The sequence below is a fragment of the Schistocerca gregaria genome, chromosome 2 (genome assembly GCF_023897955.1).
Source record: "Schistocerca gregaria isolate iqSchGreg1 chromosome 2, iqSchGreg1.2, whole genome shotgun sequence".
In the NCBI taxonomy this organism is placed as follows: domain Eukaryota; kingdom Metazoa; phylum Arthropoda; class Insecta; order Orthoptera; family Acrididae; genus Schistocerca; species Schistocerca gregaria.
The window spans coordinates 879186587-879205413 of NC_064921.1; positions in this window are offsets into that span (position 1 = coordinate 879186587).

Sequence of the window (18827 nt, forward strand, 5' to 3'; positions counted from 1 at the left end):
GAAACACGAATTTTATTATTTTTAACAGAGAGGCCAATTCAAATTTTCCTAGATTTAGCTTTGAAAATGCTTTCAAACTGAATAATTTTCATAAAACTTATTATTCCGTATTTCACGCTGTTAGGGAGCTCAGTTTCCAAAAACACTGAAACACATATTTAACTATTTCTTACTGAGAAGTCGAATACCAGTTTTCGTGTGTTAATTTACAAATACTTCAGTAGGCCATTAATAGTGATTAACTTAAAAAAATTCACCAACTGTTTCTTGCTGGTTAAATTTCAAAAAGGCTGAAATGCATATCTGACTGAGAAACCAAATACCAATGTTCGTGGTTCTAGCTTCAAAATTGTCTTAATAGCGATATATTTCAAAAAGCCTTTCATCCCTATTTCACAACCTTAAGAGTGGAATTTCAAACAATCTCTTCTTAAATGATGCTTACAGTGTGCTGCATATTAATGACATTGCAGACAACATTAACAGTAAGTTCAGTGTTTTTTCAGACGATGTCTATAATGTAGTCCTGTCTGGAAGAAGTTGCATAAATATTCAATCATATCTTGAAAGTGGTGCAAAGACTGGCGACTTGATTTAGATATTTAGAAATGTAAAATAGTGAACTTCACAATACGAAAAAAACGTACTATCCTATGAATATAATATCACTGAGTAACAGTTGGGATCGGCCAACTTATACAAATACCTATGTGTAAAACTTTGTAAGGATATGAAATGGAATGATCACTTAGGCTCAATTGTGCGTAAGGAATGTAGTAGACTTTGGTTTATTGGTAGAGTATTAGGAAAGTGCAATCAGTATACAAAGGATATTGCTTACAAATCACTCATGCAACACTTTCTCGAATATCTTTCAAGTGTGTAGGGCCCATACCAAATAGGACTAACAGGGAACATACAGAAAAGGGCAGAACGAATGGTCACAGTTTCGTTTGACCCATGGAAGACAGACTCCTGAAGATAGAAGTAAATCCCTACTACTAGAGAAACAAAGTTTCAAGAACCACCTTTAAATGAGGAGTGTACCACAACATCCTACGGATCACTCACATAGGAATAATGTGGATAAGAATAATTACAGGATGAGCAGAGGCATTCAAACACTCATTCTTCCTGCACTCCATACGTGAATGGAACAGGAAGAAACCGTAATAACTGGTACAGTGGGATGTATTCTGTGCTATGCACTTCGTGGTGGTCTCCACAGTACAGGTGTAGATGTGGATGTAAATGTAGAAAGTTTTTAGGGGGTTGAAGAGAGCAGAGAAAGCGCCAACATACAGCAGGGACGGGAGTGACAGTGTGGGGGGAACAAGCTGCAGTTTCCTTAAGGTTCTAGCACTACGTATGAGCTTATTGTTTTGGCATGACAGTCACTTTGTGGCAGCTACGGTATGCACAAGGACTCTACTAGATTGCTAATATTGGCAGCAGCAGCCGAGCAGCATTAGCTGATCCAGAACTGAGTCCTTATTCAGAATTTTGTGAACAAGTACACTACTAGCCGTTAAAATTTCTACACCAAGAAGAAATGCAGATGATAAACGGGTATTCGTTCGACAAATATATTATTCTAGAACTGACATATTATTACATTTTCACGCAATTTCGGTGCATAGATCCTGAGAAATCAGTACCCAGAACAGCCACATCTGGCCGTAATAACAGCCTTGATACGCCTGGGCATTGACTCAAACAGAGCTTGGATGTGTGTACAGGTACAGCTGCCCATGCAGCTTAAACGCAATACTACAGTTCATCAAGAGTAGTGACTGGCATATTATGACTGCAGCGCCTTAGACCGCTCAGCTAATCCATCAATGTGCGTTCACAGCGATGTCGCCAAACACGGATGCTGTAAACAGAACCTGACATTTTGCTATTTGTGTACCCAGGTTCGTCGTTGAGTACACCGTAGCAGGTGCTCCTGTCTGTGATGGAGCGTCAAAGGTAACCGCAGCCATGGTCTCCGAGCTGATAGTCCATGCTGCTGCAAACGTCGTCGAACTGTTCGTGCAAATGGTTGTTGTCTTGCAAACGCCCCCATCTGTTGACTCAGGGATCCAGGGATCGAGACGTGGCTGCCATGCGGCCATGCAGATAAGATGCCTGTCATCTCGACTGCTAGTGATACGAGGCCATTGGGATCCAGCACGGTGTTCCGTATTACCCTCCTGAACCCATCGATTCCATATTCTGCTAACAGTCATTGGATCTCGACCAACACGAGCAGCAATGTCGCGAAACGATGAACCGCAATCGCGATAGGGTACAATCCGACCTTTATCAAAGTCGGAAACGTCATGGTAGGCATTTCTCCCCCTTAGACGAGGCATCACAACAACCTTTCACCAGGCAACAGCGTTCAACTGCTGTTTGTGTATGAGAAATCGGTTGGAAACTTTCCTCATGTCAGCACGTTGTAGGTATCGCCACCAGCGCCAACCTTGTGTGAATGCTCTGAAAAGCTAATCATTTGCATATCACAGCATCTTCTTCGTGTCGGTTAAATTTCGCGTCTGTAGCACGTCATCTTCGTGGTGTAGCAATTTTAATAGTCAGTAGCGTATGTTACGAATTTGACTGCATCCGTTAGTGTGACATGTTCGGATGACGTTATGTTTCAACGACAAAATGGGGGATTTTCAGAGGTTATTAATCAGTTCTCAGAGTAACATCCATGAAACACCTAAGTAAAACAGACTGGCGCAGATGTAGAAGATACTTCGCAATTATTTACTGCCTTAGAAGCGAAACAGAAATTGGTATCCTGTGCTGGGTATCAGAATAAAAGTCCCATTATCTGCCCACTTCTGTTACTTGTGAAAAAATGTCTGGTCTCACATTTAACACACAGTGAATCACACTGTCGAGTAAATTACTAAACTGAGATTTCCCTTAAGAAAAGTATGTGGGAAGAAAATACCAGTAGCAAAAAAAAAAAAAAAAAAAAAAGAAAAAAAAGATAAGAAAAGGTTCAAATGGCTCTGAGCACTATGGGACTTAACATCTTAGGTCATCAGTCACTTAGAACTACTTAAACCTAAGTAACCTAAGGACATCACTCACATCCATGCCCCAGGCAGGATTCGAACCTGCGACCGTAGCACTCCCGCGGTTCCGGACTGCAGCGCCTAGAACCGCAAGACCACCGCGGCCGGCACCAGTAGCAACAATCAGCCTGTAAACTTTAAGAGCGAGAAGCGCTTTTGAGGCAATGATTTCCTGCTTTAAAATGCCACAAGTGCCATACAGCATAATGGACTCACTTTCTGTATAGAAATGCAATACTGTGTATGGTGCACACTACGTTGCCAATGATTTACAAGGCGCACTATTGAAGCGTCGACTTTAACTTGTGAAACAGTCTAGGTATTCCTTGTGACAACTGGTTAGAGTGGGACTCATCTGGACGCTCTTCAGTTTCAAAGTTAACCGTTAAATACATCTTATCAAGCTGCTGTTTTCTTGACTAGTTGAATTAGTGGTACTTTGTTATTCCAAATACGAATTTGTGTGCTAGCTGTCAGATGTAAAGTTAAAAATACAAGGGAAATAAACGAACTGAATACCATTGAGATATAAACAATATTTTGGTCAGTAATCTCTCTACTGTTTTTATTGAGACGATTGTTCTTTAACTTGTTTTGTTTGGCCTTACTACAAAAAAATTTGTACTGTTCCATCTTCTTCCTGACTAAGTCTTTGACATTTAGTGCATAATTTACAAGAGACAGACCAAACAACAGAAAAGCCAATAACCCTTTACTCAGCAGAAGACAAAATGCGTTTTTTCCTCATGTATTTTTTAAATGCTGTGCCATATTACCTTGGAGTAGATGTTCTGGCAGAGCAACCAGTAATGCAGCTGACTAATGTATTGACACAACTGTGCATGGTTTTTTAGGCAGGCAGCTAGCTACACATTGTTGATACCCAGTTCATACTTGTGTACTGTCTATATTTTGGGCTAAGGAACGTTATTCTATGTGAAATCTCTACCTGGAAAGTGCAAGAGACAGCAGGCAAAATTGTATGTGCCGGTAGTAGCTAGATTGTGTGGTACACTGGGAAATAGATTTCACCTGTTCAGTGACTAGGTGTGTTAGTTATTTGATAATTACTACTGTCATTACTAACAGGACTGGTTTTTTTTCTTCAATGTATTCTTTCATTCCGTAACCATGACGGTTCTCCATCAGGAAAGGGTCTGAAGACCACAATTAGTAGTTTAATTTTCAATATTAAAGTGAATTCCAGGATATTCATAGGAAGTACAACTCAAAAGCTGAGCATGACTGTGAACATGTAGTTAAAGAAGGAAACATTTGATTTGTAAAATGTAACAACGAGGTGAAGATGTAATTGTGGCATATGTCATGTCATTAATTTTGTTTTTAGATGTGCTTACTGAAATGGAACAAGATGGCCCATAAAAACGAATAACTATTTGAATTGTGTTAGGTGTGAATTTCTATTATATCATCTTTATTACACACACAGGTCCACAAACTGTCTGCTTGCATGTGAAAACAAACACATGTAAGTTAATAAATACACAATATCTCTCACAGAGGACCAATGGTCGCTTAATACGTAGATATCAAAATCTCAGAACAGGATTAATTGAATAATGAGTCTCAATCAAAACGTGAAATGAGAACAGGATTAATCTTTTAACTTAATTTTATCGTAACTTGACACTGCAATTCAAATATTTGAAAGCTCTAGTACTGAGTAAACAATTTAGTATCTGAAAAATAGCAATTTATGGATTAGCAGCCAGAATTTGTGCCGCTCTCTCTAGAGCATTTAGACAGATGAATGATAAATTTCATAACAAATTTAGAACTAGTGCTGGTACATGGATTGGTACCATGTCACGACTCAATATGTTAATTGTAGAGATATAGTTTCGTAAGAAAATTTCAACAAATAAAATTAATTGGATCAAAATGGATATTATACTAGTCTCTCAAATTCTAATACCTATTGGAATCTATAAACGTATTCATTTTGCCTCCTTGCACGAAATGAGGCAGCCAGGAATTTCAGCTATTGACGATAGAGATGAAAAATATATTTAAAATCACATCAACACACAAATTCAAACTGGAAAACTAGACACTAAGGTCAGAGTAAGGTTGAGTAAAAAAATCTTCACATTATTCCTCCATTAAATAAGATTCACCAATGACACAATAGCGTATGGCAACTATGAGTACAGGAAAACGTGTCTGTAATGGTGTTCAGCTTTTGGGCATGGCTTTTTGTTGTATTGTATTCAACTGTATTGAATTGGGGACCTACATACGATGGGGCGGCTTCGTCCTCGCGCAGCCTGCAGTGGTACAAAACTCTACAACAGGCTACAGCAGTCCACTCACCCATCCGCCGCCCCACACCGCACACAGGGTTATTGTGCAGTTTGGCCCCCAGTGGAACCTCCCCAGAAATGTCTCACACCAGACGTGTGTAACCCCAATGTTCGCGTGGTAGAGTAATTAAGGTGTACGCGTATGTGGAGACAGTGTTTGCGCAGCAATTGCCGAGATAGTGTAACTGAGGCGGAATAAGGGGAACCAGCCCGTATTCGCCGAGGCACATGGAAAACCGCCTTGAAGACCATTCACAGACTGGCCGGCACACCTGCCCTCGAAATTAATCCACCGGGCGGATTCGTGCCGGGGGGTGGCTCGCCTTTCCACCCAGAAAGCAGTGCATTAGACCGCAAGGCTAGACTTCTTGTTGTACATGGAAATGCAGTCAACTCAGAGAAGCCTGTCCCACAAATAACCGTCACATGACCATATGCAACAAGTACACACTGATCCCTGTCTATGTGATTAGTAACATGGGCAACAGAAAAGAGTGACCAACATTGGAAAGTTCTGGGCCAAACTCGAGAAAGTAATGCAGAAATCTCTAAAGATGTGTAGATTTTGTTAGGTGACTTCAATGCACAAATCAGCAAAGAAAGAGAATACCACAAAATTAAAGGTCAGTATCAAGCACACAGATTCATGAACAAAAGCGTCACAAGACTCTTCAACCTATGCCAATGAAACAACTTAAAAATCATGTCAAAATATATGAGAAAAGGTTAATGAAAACAAAAGACTTGGAGGACCCCATAAAAGGAACTAGTGAATAACAGCTTGATCACGTAGACATTTCCTACACACTTCTTCTTCTAACAGAAAGAAAACCATGATGCTCAAGTCCTCAGATGATTGAACATAGACTTGGACCATTATAACGAGAATCAAAATGCAATTTAGCCTAAAGAAAATACGAGTACGTCAGAAAAAAGCACAACTATAAAAATTGGACACAAGAATAATCAGAGAACAACCTCAAAGAAAAAGGACTAGGATACACCTGGGTAAAATTCGACTTCAGAATCACATAAAAGGTCATAGAATTAACCTTACTGAAAAAGAACTACAAACAGACCTGTGGGATTCAAAATGTGGAAAACTGCTAAAAGAACACAAAAAAGCTTTCCTTAACACTGTGACTGGCAAATACCTAAAATGAGGGAGCTACAACTGGTGTTCAGGTTGGGTCATGTGACGTCCCTCGCTCGTTACTTTGGAAACGCCATATTGGATTTCATGTAATTTGTTGTTTCGGTATTATAACTTGTGTGTTATGACAGTCTGCTGTTTCAGTGCAATGGCACATTAATAATTTATCACAAACACATTACTCTTGGTACCATATGTTGCAATTAAATGCCACTTAATGACATATGGCAAATGGCCTTGCCACAGTGGTAACACCAGTTCCAGTCAGATCACGAAAGTTAAGCTCTGTCGGCCTGTGTTAGCTCTTGTATGGGTGACCATCCGGTGTGCCGAGAGCTGTTGGCAAGAAGGGTGCACTCAGCCCTTGTGAGGAAAACTGAGGAGCTACTTGATTGAGAAGTAGTGTCTCCGGTCTCGTAAACTGACATATGGCCACGAGGGCAGCGTGCTGACCACATGCCCCTCCATATCCTCATCCAATGACGCCTGTGGTCTAAGGATGACATGGCGGCCGGTCAGTAGCGTTGGGCTCTCATGGCCTGTTCAGACGGAGTTAATGAAACATCAGTATTGAAAGCCTTTGCGGGGTCCTATGATAAATAGTATAAACGATATGTACTTGATGTAGTCTTGTGGTTAGGGATGTGCCGTTACAGAGTGGAAGGAAGTACCTTCTGTTTCTATTACAAGCTAGTATTTTTTCTATCTTTTCATCTGTAACAGTTTCTAGTTCTTTCTTATTCATATAACAGAAATACCAGGTGGTTATAATTAAAATGCAGCTAATCACAGAGGTCCAGTGTAGACCATAGCCCGCATATCATGGTCGTGCGGTAGCGTTCTCGCTTCCCGCGCCCGGGTTCGATTCCCGGCGGGGTCAGGGATTTTCTCTGCCTCGTGATGGCTGGGTGTTGTGTGTTGTCCTTAGGTTAGTTAGGTTTAAGTAGTTCTAAGTTCTAGGGGACTGATGACCATAGATGTTAAGTCCCATAGTGCTCAGAGCCATTTGAACCATTTTTGTAGACCATAATTGTCGTGTGATGACGGAACTTGGTAGATATTCCAACGCACTAATGAGGAAAAAGTTTTATGTTGGAATAAAATAAGTTCCAGAATTTGCCACCACATGCATTTCTATCACAGTGACTGCAAGAGAGATATACAGAAACATTTCCATATGTAATGGATCAGAAATGGGATATGGTCAGAAAATCTCAAACAAGTGGGAAAGACATAATGTTGATTTTATTATTAACCACAGCTTGCACAAATTGTTCAATAATGAGTACAGGAGACCTCGACGAGCTGTACAACGCTAGATTTGCGCCTGGTGACCAAAACTGGAATTAATTTTTTTCCGCCGCAAATTGGCCCACACTGCTTTAATTACAGCCACCCTGTATGTTCTGCAATATTCTATGTTATTTACATATAAGAATGCATTATCCCATGAATGATTTTCTTCCATTTTGAGACTTCAGCGAGTTTGTAAAAATAAAGACGAAATTCCCGAGAGTGAAACGACCAGCAGTGATATTTGCATTCTCGCTTGTCACGAACATTTGGGCCCTGTTTTCGAATATGTCACGATTTCCGAGAGAGTGGTTAGGCAAGAATCTAAGGGAGAGCTAAAACTGCTGTAAGTGAAATGAACAGCAATCATATTCCTAGTCTTGCTTGTCAGAAATACTATGCTGTTTATTTTGAATATGTCGTTATTTCTGAGGGTGTGGTTAGGCAGAAATATAAGAGCACGGCTTAAATTGCTGGGAGTGGAACAGGCAGCAATGACATATATTCTTCATTGTCACAGATATTTTCCTGTGATCAAATCGTTAATAACACTTCCATAAATTCGGCAGTCAAGACAAAGATTGCACGACACAGTGAGTGAGGGATCTCATCTGACCATGATGCCAACCAAACACCGAACACTGGCTGTAGCTTCCTCATTCGAGTTACTCATTTTAGTGCCATGAGGCCACTGCAGGCCACAGTAGAGCCTCATGCCTGACGCCATGGCATGGCCTGGCCTGGCGGTGAAACATTCACTACCTTGTATGCAGCAGGCAACATGCTAAGCATAGCTAAGAAAACACCAGGATATGAACAATACTTTTATGTAATCAGGAAACAATTGATGAAAACCATTTGACAATCCAAGAGGAAATACGTGAAAGAACTACATGTATCAGACTCCATCAAAGAAAATGTTTGTAGCAGGAGATTTCGGTAGATCTTTTGCAGGAATGGTGGAAGGCTCATCTTGATGAATCAGGAAAACTGTCAGGAACTGCACGCTGTTTTTCTGAACTCAACTTCCGCAAACCTCTTCAACATTCCCTAAGAAAATCCCCACATACACCCACACTGAGTCTCTAACACTATCAAAAGAAGAGATTTGTAGGTATATCCTCAAGAGCCTTGGGAGAAGATGGTGTTACTGCAAAAATGCTGAACAATTTTGGACCTGAGTCCCTCAAAGAACTTACAAATCATGACAGAGATTTGGTAGATAGGAAAACGTACTGAAGACTGGAAATATGCTCTGATTCATGCACGTCAGAAAAAAGGTGAATGAATTGAAAGAACTGCAGAAGAATCTTCATTCTACAAGTTAAATACACAGTTCTCTCAGTATACCTCCTCCAAAGAGTTCACGAGCAATTCTATTGCAAAACTGGTGAATACCAAAGCTGCTTTCACAATGGTCGAAACTGGATGGAACAAAGATTAAAATATAATTCGTTCAGGAACAGTCCATCATATGCTCCTGTGTAGGCTTCAAGAAGATGTAAACTCAGTCAACCGACAGAACCCTTTTTATCATCCTCGGGTGACAAGGGCTCTACCCTGTTCCTGTCAAATTCTCACCAGCTCAACCTCCAAAGTAAAATTCATTGGTAAGATGTCAGAACCATTTATGATCAAACCCAGAGTCGTCCAAGAGAGATACAGAGAACTTAAAATCCAAAACTATAACAAATTTCCATGACTTTGAAAAACTAAAAATGATATCCAAATTCTGTTTCTATCTTTTGCATATGACCTGACAATACTAACAGACTACGAGACGACAACGAATAAACAGACAAAATGTCTCAAAGAATGCATTGAAAAAGTTGACCTCCAAACCAGGTATAACCACTCAAAACATCTTCAGTTAATCCACAAGTCCATATAAGCATTGTAGGAGACTGCATAAGCTAAGTTAACTCTTCCTTGGATTACCTCAATTAACTGGTGCATAGGATTTCCTCCTGCCTGTTCTCTGTAAATCTCTCGCTGATGTTATTCCTTGAAGCAGTTCTTGTACCACTCTGAATTCTTTAGAAGATACAAGGAGAATATTTTTGATTATAAATGGAAGCGCACATTGGTAATATACTTGAAATAAGTCCCAGGATGCCAATACAGTGCATTTGTTGGCGAGGAAGTAGTTGAAACAATTAACTAAAAAGATACTGGCGATTTGAAAACTTCAGAAAATGATACTTAACGCTCTAATAGCGTCATAAGCTAGCATAGAACACTGGAAACATGAAAACATTTAACAGCAGTAAGTGCACAATGCCATGTACTTGTATGTTGACCTACTGGGTGTTGTTGTGCTACTGTCACATGTTTTCTATTTGTTTATGCTGGTATTATGGCGTTAACAATCATTTTCTGGCGTTTTTTGGTAGGCAATGGCGAATAGTTTTTTGGTTAAACAGCATGTGTGACATATGTTGTCACAATAGATATTTTTCCACTGCGAGGCTGCTCCATGATCGAAACTGGTGGTGAATAAATGTATTGTAAGACTGAAAAGTCTGTATCACGTATTTCTCCAAGTACACTCCTGGAAATTGAAATAAGAACACAGTGAATTCTTTGTCCCAGGAAGGGGAAACTTTATTGACACAATCCTGGGGTCAGATACATCACATGATCACACTGACAGAACCACAGGCACATAGACACAGGCAACAGAGCATGCACAATGTCGGCACTAGTACAGTGTATATCCACCTCTCGCAGCAATGAAGGCTGCTATTCTCCCATGGAGACGATCGTAGAGATGCTGGATGTAGTCCTGTGGAACGGCATGCCATGCCATTTCCACCTGGCGCCTCAGTTGGACCAGCGTTCGTGCTGGACGTGCAGACCGCGTGAGACGACGCTTCATCCAGTCCCAAACATGCTCAATGGGGGACAGATCCAGAGATCTTGCTGGCCAGGGTAGTTGACTTACACCTTCCAGAGCACGTTGGGTGGCACGGGATACATGCGGACGTGCATTGTCCTGTTGGAACAGCAAGTTCCCTTGCCGGTCTAGGAATGGTAGAACGATGGGTTGAATGACGGTTTGGATGAACCGTGCATTATTCAGTGTCCCCTCGACGATCACCTACACCCAGTGTAGGAGCTCGCTCGCCACACCATGATGCCGGGTGTTGGCCCTGTGTGCCTCGGTCGTATGCAGTCCTGAGTGTGGCGCTCACCTGCACGGCGCCAAACACGCATACGACCATCATTGGCACCAAGGCAGAAGCGACTCTCATCGCTGAAGACGACACGTCTCCATTCGTCCCTCCATTCACGCCTGTCGCGACACCACTGGAGGCGGGCTGCACGATGTTGGGGCGTGAGCGGAAGACGGCCTAACGGTGTGCGGGACCGTATCCCAGCTTCATGGAGACGGTTGCGAATGGTCCTCGCCGATACCCCAGGAGCAACAGTGTCCCTAATTTGCTGGGAAGTGGCGGTGCGGTCCCCTATGGCACTGCGTAGGATCCTACGGTCTTGGCGTGCATCCGTGCGTCGCTGCGGTCCGGTCCCAGGTCGACGGGCACATGCACCTTCCGCCGACCACTGGCGACAACACCGATGTACTGTGGAGACCTGACGCCGCACGTGTTGAGCAATTCGGCGGTACGTCCACCCGGCCTCCCGCATCCCCACTATACGCCCTCGCTCAAAGTCCGTCATCTGCGCATACGGTTCACGTCCACGCTGTCGCGGCATGCTACCAGTGTTAAAGACTGCGATGGAGCTCCGTATGCCACGGCAAACTGGCTGACACTGACGGCGGCGGTGCACAAATGCTGCGCAGCTAGCGCCATTCGACCGCCAACACCGCGGTTCCTGGTGTGTCCGCTGTGCCGTGCGTGTGATCATTACTTGTACAGCCCTCTCGCGGTGTCCGGAGCAAGTATGGTGGGTCTGACACACCGGTGTCAATGTGTTCTTTTTTCCATTTCCAGGAGTGTATATCGATGCTGCTGACAATCGACTGAAAATTATTTTAATCTTCGTACACTGTCAGTAACATAACAATATTAACTTGTTTACTGTTTCAACTAGTTTACTGCATAATTTTACTGTTATATTAAAGCTCTGATGGCACGTAGGCTCCTCCTAATATTTGCTATGTCAGATGTGGACTTTAGTAACTAGTGTTTAATAAAGAGTTTCACACTAAATGTCTTTGGTTCTTCTCTACACAGACCGCCAAACAAGATCCTTTCTCATGTCTCCTGTACTTCTCCCCACTCCAGTATCACACAATCTCTCCTTCATCGATGCCTGTATGAGAAACAACTTCTCACTCGCTACTAATGTGTTCTGCAGTGTTGCTTAAGGGAGCGAATTTCTTCTGCTAGCTGCAGCATACCAACTAAATTGTAAAATTTAGAAAATAAAATGCTGTCTAAAATAAGAGGGACCTCACAAGCTCTGTACTTCAAGTACTTAGGCGAAATTCTTAAACATACAGGGGAAGAAAAATGGCACAGAAAATTCGGATGCAAAAACTTAGGAGAACTTGTGATAAAATCTAAAAACTGTACAGAAAAAAATTATATCCATATACATGAAAATATGGCGCTATAAGACAGTTATCAAGCCTGAAACCATTTGAGCGAACAAAACTCTTACATTCCACAGGAAAACTGATCTGGAGATATCCTAAAAGAAACGTATTCTGCCCCAAAAGACCAGAAGACAGATACATACTACAATCTGGAAGAAAGCTGAGTCTCGTGGTAGACATCAGAAAAAGAAGACTGAGATTTTGTGTATAAATTCACTGACTCCAATCACAGATGTATTCACAAAATTTCGATATAGATAGAACAGTTCAAAGGCTTATTCTGAATTTAGCAAGTGAAAAAGAATTTAGAGAAGACTCGTATACGTTATCAGACGTTTTCAATAGAAACTTACACAGACAAAAAATAAATAAATAAAAAATAAAGAATGAAAGAAATACCAAATTGGAGATACTACCATCAGAGAATGGAGTCACCACAAGATCAGGGACAAAGTGGACTGAAGAAAGAAAAAGAGTTGGCAGAGAAAAAAATGAGAGCCACTCAGAAACTCCAAAGGTTGGAACATTACAGCTTTCTGTGATCCAGTAGAGTCCAATCGCATGTAATAATAATAATAATAACATTTATGGTCACCAGGTAAAATTTTTATCCATGGCATTCATAAATGAAAATGACTATTTTTAGAAAGGATTTTTTAAAATAGATGCAAATATTAAAACACAAATTAACATTTCTGCTCAAAAGAAACAAAAATTGTGTACCTGGTTTTAATCAAGAATCTCATTCATAGCTGGAGTGATGTTACAGTTATATTTATCTCTGGCATATGTTTTAATAAGAAGTGATAGGTTTTTCTTGCATCATAAGACGTCATTTTTGAAATTTTATTTCACCTTTATGGACAGTGTATGGTAACAGTTGGTTTGTTGTTCTAGTTCACAAAAACGTTAAGGAAAAAGCCCTTTCAGCTTTTGCATTGTGGCTTTGAATCAAAAACGTAGAATTGGCCAACTTTCAAAGGTGCTGAGAATGATTTAGTACATGCAAACTTTTGAATTTGAATGATTTATACAATTTTGTTTTTGTCTGAAGTTAAATCTGTTTCTGTGCTACAGTTAGTGGATCTAGCGTAATGCTGTAAATTGCACATTGGCTCCTGTCTTGGGTTCTTTAGCTGATGTTTGATTGCAGATTTTTCTGATGTATTGCCAGGCACAAGTGGTTGGCATTGTCAAAGCTTGACCCTCCATTGCTGGTGGTGGACTGTAGTCGAGCAGGTTATATGTACCTGGTGCACCAGTGTCCAAGGCTTTTCTATGGCCATTACTGCTAGGGTTCTCCCTTGCTACCTGCAACAGTTGTTTGCTGCAGCACAGGAATCCAGGAACCATTCATGTTGGAGCCTTCTTCTTTCTTGTTGAAGCTGTTGTCGTGTTTGTGTACTTCTATAGCTTCCGTACACAAGTGGGAATGACAACTCTTCTCTACAGCAAGAACTTTCATGTTGATGAGTTTAAAAGTGATCAGTTTCACACAGTGCATTCTCCTAAATGGTATGTAGTATAATGTAGTTCACATCAAAGAAAATGAGAGTATCCTTTCAGACAATATTGTAGTTCCATATTACAGCACTTCTTTATCTTCTGTACATATCAGTGTCACATATGCGCATACTGAACACAAAGTACATCCTCTTCTTTCTGAGTCAAACTGTTTCTTAGAAACATATTTATTTGTAAATTTCTGGCAAAACAGTGCAGAGAGTTATACAGAGTTAGTTGTAATTGAATTGGTGTACTGCAGTAAAACTATTCCAGATATGAAATTGCTTGGAACATATTTGTCATAATTCTCTAGTCAAGGATCTACGTATACTTTTTACCTTTTCTCAACCATCACTACTACCTGTGCAGATACTTTTACAAATCTTGAAGATATTTAATGAATAACTTTGTTTGTTTTTTGAAATGGTAAAAGGTAGGTCCCTGGATGTGTGAGCTGTACAATCTTATATGGTCCTGTACACAGTAGCTGCCAGTCACTATTTCTTTCCTGTTGGGCTGAAGATTTATAATGTGATTTTAACAACACAGTTTCCCCCACTGAATACCATTGTACATGTCCAAACATATCGTCATAGCCATTCTAGCATGTTCAGTGAGTGCAACCAAGTGTATACCTTATCTTTTCTTCCAGCATTAATTCTCCTTTAGGCATTTGTGGCAGTGACTTTATGCAATCATTAACTTCTTTACTGTTCATTAACAAATGATATGGAGAATATGGGGTTGTGTAAATTGGCAGATTGTTTACTATGTGCTCAAATGGTTCAGTAAATTCCAACCAATATGTATGTTGTGTACTTGCATATGTTCATACAAAACAAACTGACTGAAAATACGTCAAATTGGGTTACATTGTGAGTGAATGTTTTAATTCAAAATACATAAAGCTCCAGTTATGTGGGAATTTCGTACTAGGCAAGTTGGCACCTTTTTTTATCTCCTTAATCTTGTTAAATAAATTCTACAAAATAAGCCGTGTCTATTACAATTAAAGTAGGAATCTTCCCAACTATGGTACTAACAGAAGTTCACCTACCCTGTGAAATGATCATTATTGAAGGGCTTCATGAGACCAAAATTAGTGTGACAATGCTTCATTGTTGGTAGCTATTTGTGGCTCATTGGCCCCTTTGATAATATTTACCAACAGGCCTTGAGTCTGCCAGCTGATATTAGATGTACCACGGTACGTCTGATTATTCTTGGATAGCTGTTATCCATGTACCTTCATTTCTGGTTCATATTATGTGAATTCCAGAGAATGGTTTTGTTACTTCTATAAAACTGTCCATCCCCATTTCACTGATAAGCAAGACGATACCAGTTGTTGTATGTCCTTCTGCCATTATTTAGATCTGGCGAATGATGGGCAATGCATCATGCACCGTACCTGGGTGACACAGGAGGTGATCTCATTTCGGCAGTTCGATAGCCATTGGCTGTCCTGGATTTTGATTCTTCACTTGCAGGTGATTTGACAGTGGCATGCTGTTGTGGCCATTATTGTTATTATGACTGACCTTATATCTCCATAGATAAATTCTATGTAGTCAGATGTCAAAATGTTCTATGTCATCTTTCAGTACATGGACAAATTTCTCATGGATATCTAAATACAGCATCACCTTTAGAATTCTCAAAATAATTTTATGAGAAATTGGCTCATTCCAACAGCGCATTTTGTGTAACTACTTATCAAAATACCTGAACAGGCTACCCTGTTAGTACGAAATGGTTCAGGATTGAGTACCTGTTTCCTAAGCCTTTCCTAAAGGCATTCTGACCAGTATCTAGATAAATATGCTTTTTGAAGTTGTTCACGTGTTTGGCAAGTTCTTCCATTTGAACTGCCTAAAGGGCACCATCAACCTGAATATAGCCTGTTATGAAGTATTTTTTTTGCTGTCTACTCCAGGGTTGAGGTAGTACTTCTTCACAAGGCCTCTTCAAAACAGAAGGATGTGGAGTACGTTTATGTGGCAAAAATACCTGGAATTTCCTGCGCATAAATAAACTTCCTCAAGTAGGACAGAGGTTACTGATGGTGAAATCCCTACTTCGCACAGTGTGCAGATTGGTGGTAAAACACTGTAATTCATTTAGTTCTGTACGTCATTCTATGTGCAGCAGAACTATTGTAACTGTAAAATTCTCTATTAATAGTTGTTGGGGTGCCTTGAACTCCCTAGTAGCCTCTGACGACTCTTGTTGCACAGTAGTAATTTGTATTCGATGTTGATTGGACTATTTCAGCAAATCGTTGCATGACCATTTCATTTATTACACAACCTAACCCTGAATCTAATTTTCTATGAACCACTTTGTCCTTGTGTGAAAAACATATCAAAAAGAAATCAACAATTTTCTTGCACTGGTCATCAAATTGGTTCTGTACTTTAGCCCCCTGCTCTTCCAGAACAGTATCAGCCTTAATTTCTAATTTTTGCACAATATTGGTTTTGTTCCTCAGAGTGAACACGTAGCTTCCGGTAGACATTTATAGACCACTTTTGACTGTATAATTTCACCTGTCAAAGCATTAAACTGCAGTGACAAACTGTTAAAATTAGTTGTCAATTTTGTTAGGTTATTAGATTGCCTTTTTTTCTGACATTCTTTGTTGTTGTGTGGATTCCTTCTGTAATTGTGGCAGTATGCTGTTTTCCACTATTTTAAAATTCATTTGTTGTTCTGTCTTAAAACCTTTTACACTTTCTTCCATAGCATGAAAACTTTGTAACAGTTGCATAATTGGATCTCCAGGCTGATTACTTATTTGTACATATGATTCATGAGAAGTATTTGTCTATTCATACATTTACTTCACATGAAACATTATTAAATTGGATAATTACATTACTTGAAGCATTATCTGGGTGCACATCAACTTCAGATAAATGACCAACAATGACAGCATCTGTATCACTTTCAGAGTGCAATTGTAGAACATGTTTGGAAATGTATGACTTTTTAATTTCTGCATCAGTGAATTTGCTTTGTTCTGTGTCAGGTTCCATGATACAGTTTTCTTCCATAGCCATTTTAGTGTGCTTCCTATATTTACCATAGCACCTACATATGCAGGAAATGTTTATAAAATTTGAATGAATTATGATCTGAAAAAGTATCTACTTGATAACAGTACTTAACATTCACCTATTACACAATTAAATATATCTTATTTCTCGTTAAAAATTTTTTACTTCTAATGAACAAAAATGTCAGTGTTAAAAGCTATACACTTTAAAGATATGCAAAATAGGTATGTTGTCTTCACCGTTAGTAGTGATACATTGTAATTCTCAGTAACAATCCATGTTAATTTTTCCTTTTAAAAGTCCTTCTAGTTTTATTTATTTTCAGTTCTGTGCAGTGGATCCTCTCATTTCCATTGTCATAATTTTTGTAACTGCAGGTATGTATTGGACATGAAACATAAAACAGACAATGTCTGATATCTGAAAGTCCAGTCGCCATTATAATGCCTCCTCCTATTTCGTGAATAATTACATCTTATTTATTCTATGTGATTAGTAAGAAGAGAAAGCAGAATTCTCTTAATGATAGGAGCAGCAAGAAAAAATTGGCACAATCAATGATCGTTGGTTCATTGCTAACAGAGTGATGCACGACTGTGGAAAGAAATATAAGTATGTCAACACCAGTATTTCCTTTGCATGACAATACTTCTTTTAAAAAGATCATACTTTGTGAAACAAATTTTGAATCAGCATATGTCCTTTTATTGATCATGCACTATGCATTTAAGACTGCAGCAGTGGTGACCAAGCAATAGCATTAGTGATTCATTAGGAGCTCACCATTGCAAGAATGAAAAAAATAATGTTGGGACAGGAAATACTAGTAATATTAAACAAAAGTGATGCAATCTGGAACATATTTAATTAATATAAGTTGTATAATGATTAACAATGTCAACTTGTGCTTTCTGTGCAGGCAGGAGAGGCACCGAGAAGTATGCGGCACAAGCAGCTGAGATAGTCCCAGTAAATTTTTTAAAACAAAAGCATAAGAAAAGTTTATAGAGATGTTACAGTTTCTTAAATCATCTCAGATCATGGGGCGCTGTGGATTCTCTTTCGTAATGATGTATTACATTGCATTACCTAAAATGAATGAACTTGTAAATGACTAATAACAAGTTGTAATTTTAACTGTCTGTCATGAAAGCAGGCCTGCTAATATCAGTATGCAAGTATGCAGGCACCATAATTCTAAGAGAAAAGAAATATGCCAGTTCTAAATTCCATTATAATGAGATAACAGAATAATGCCTGCCTTGCTTCCAGACACCCCCGTTGGAATTTGTAGAATTTTCTCTGTCTGATTTCTTAGATGTCATCTATTTTTTGGAAATGAATTGAATTTGTGTATCGTGAATTTGAGTACCTCTGAGTGCACTTTACTGGCAAAACAATAAATGTGCAGTGGATCTTCACATTAAATCTTTTATTAAGCTGCATCCTGTACAAGTGACAGTAATGTGGTGACTCCACAAATTTTTCCTCCTCCTATTCCTTTTTTTTTTTTTTTTTACTAGAACCACAGACATGGCTGCAGCAGCGACCTCTTCTCCCCCCGCCCCCCCTCGAACTCAGTGTCACTGACTGACTGAAGGGCAGCTGATACTTGAGGTGCCTGGATATAGGACCCACTGTGAACGCCTCACTGCAGTGGTTCTCAATCCCCGACGAAAAGGAGCACTTTGTTCGCATTTTATGATTAAGTGAGGTGACGCAATTTGTCCAGGTTTCTGCTTCCAAAATTAAGTCCATTTTTAATAAGTTAAAGATAAATGTCCCTGTTTGTCAGGCAAAAATTATGGCAACCCTAACCAAATGTCACATATCGAAGTGTCACTTCTAGTTTTA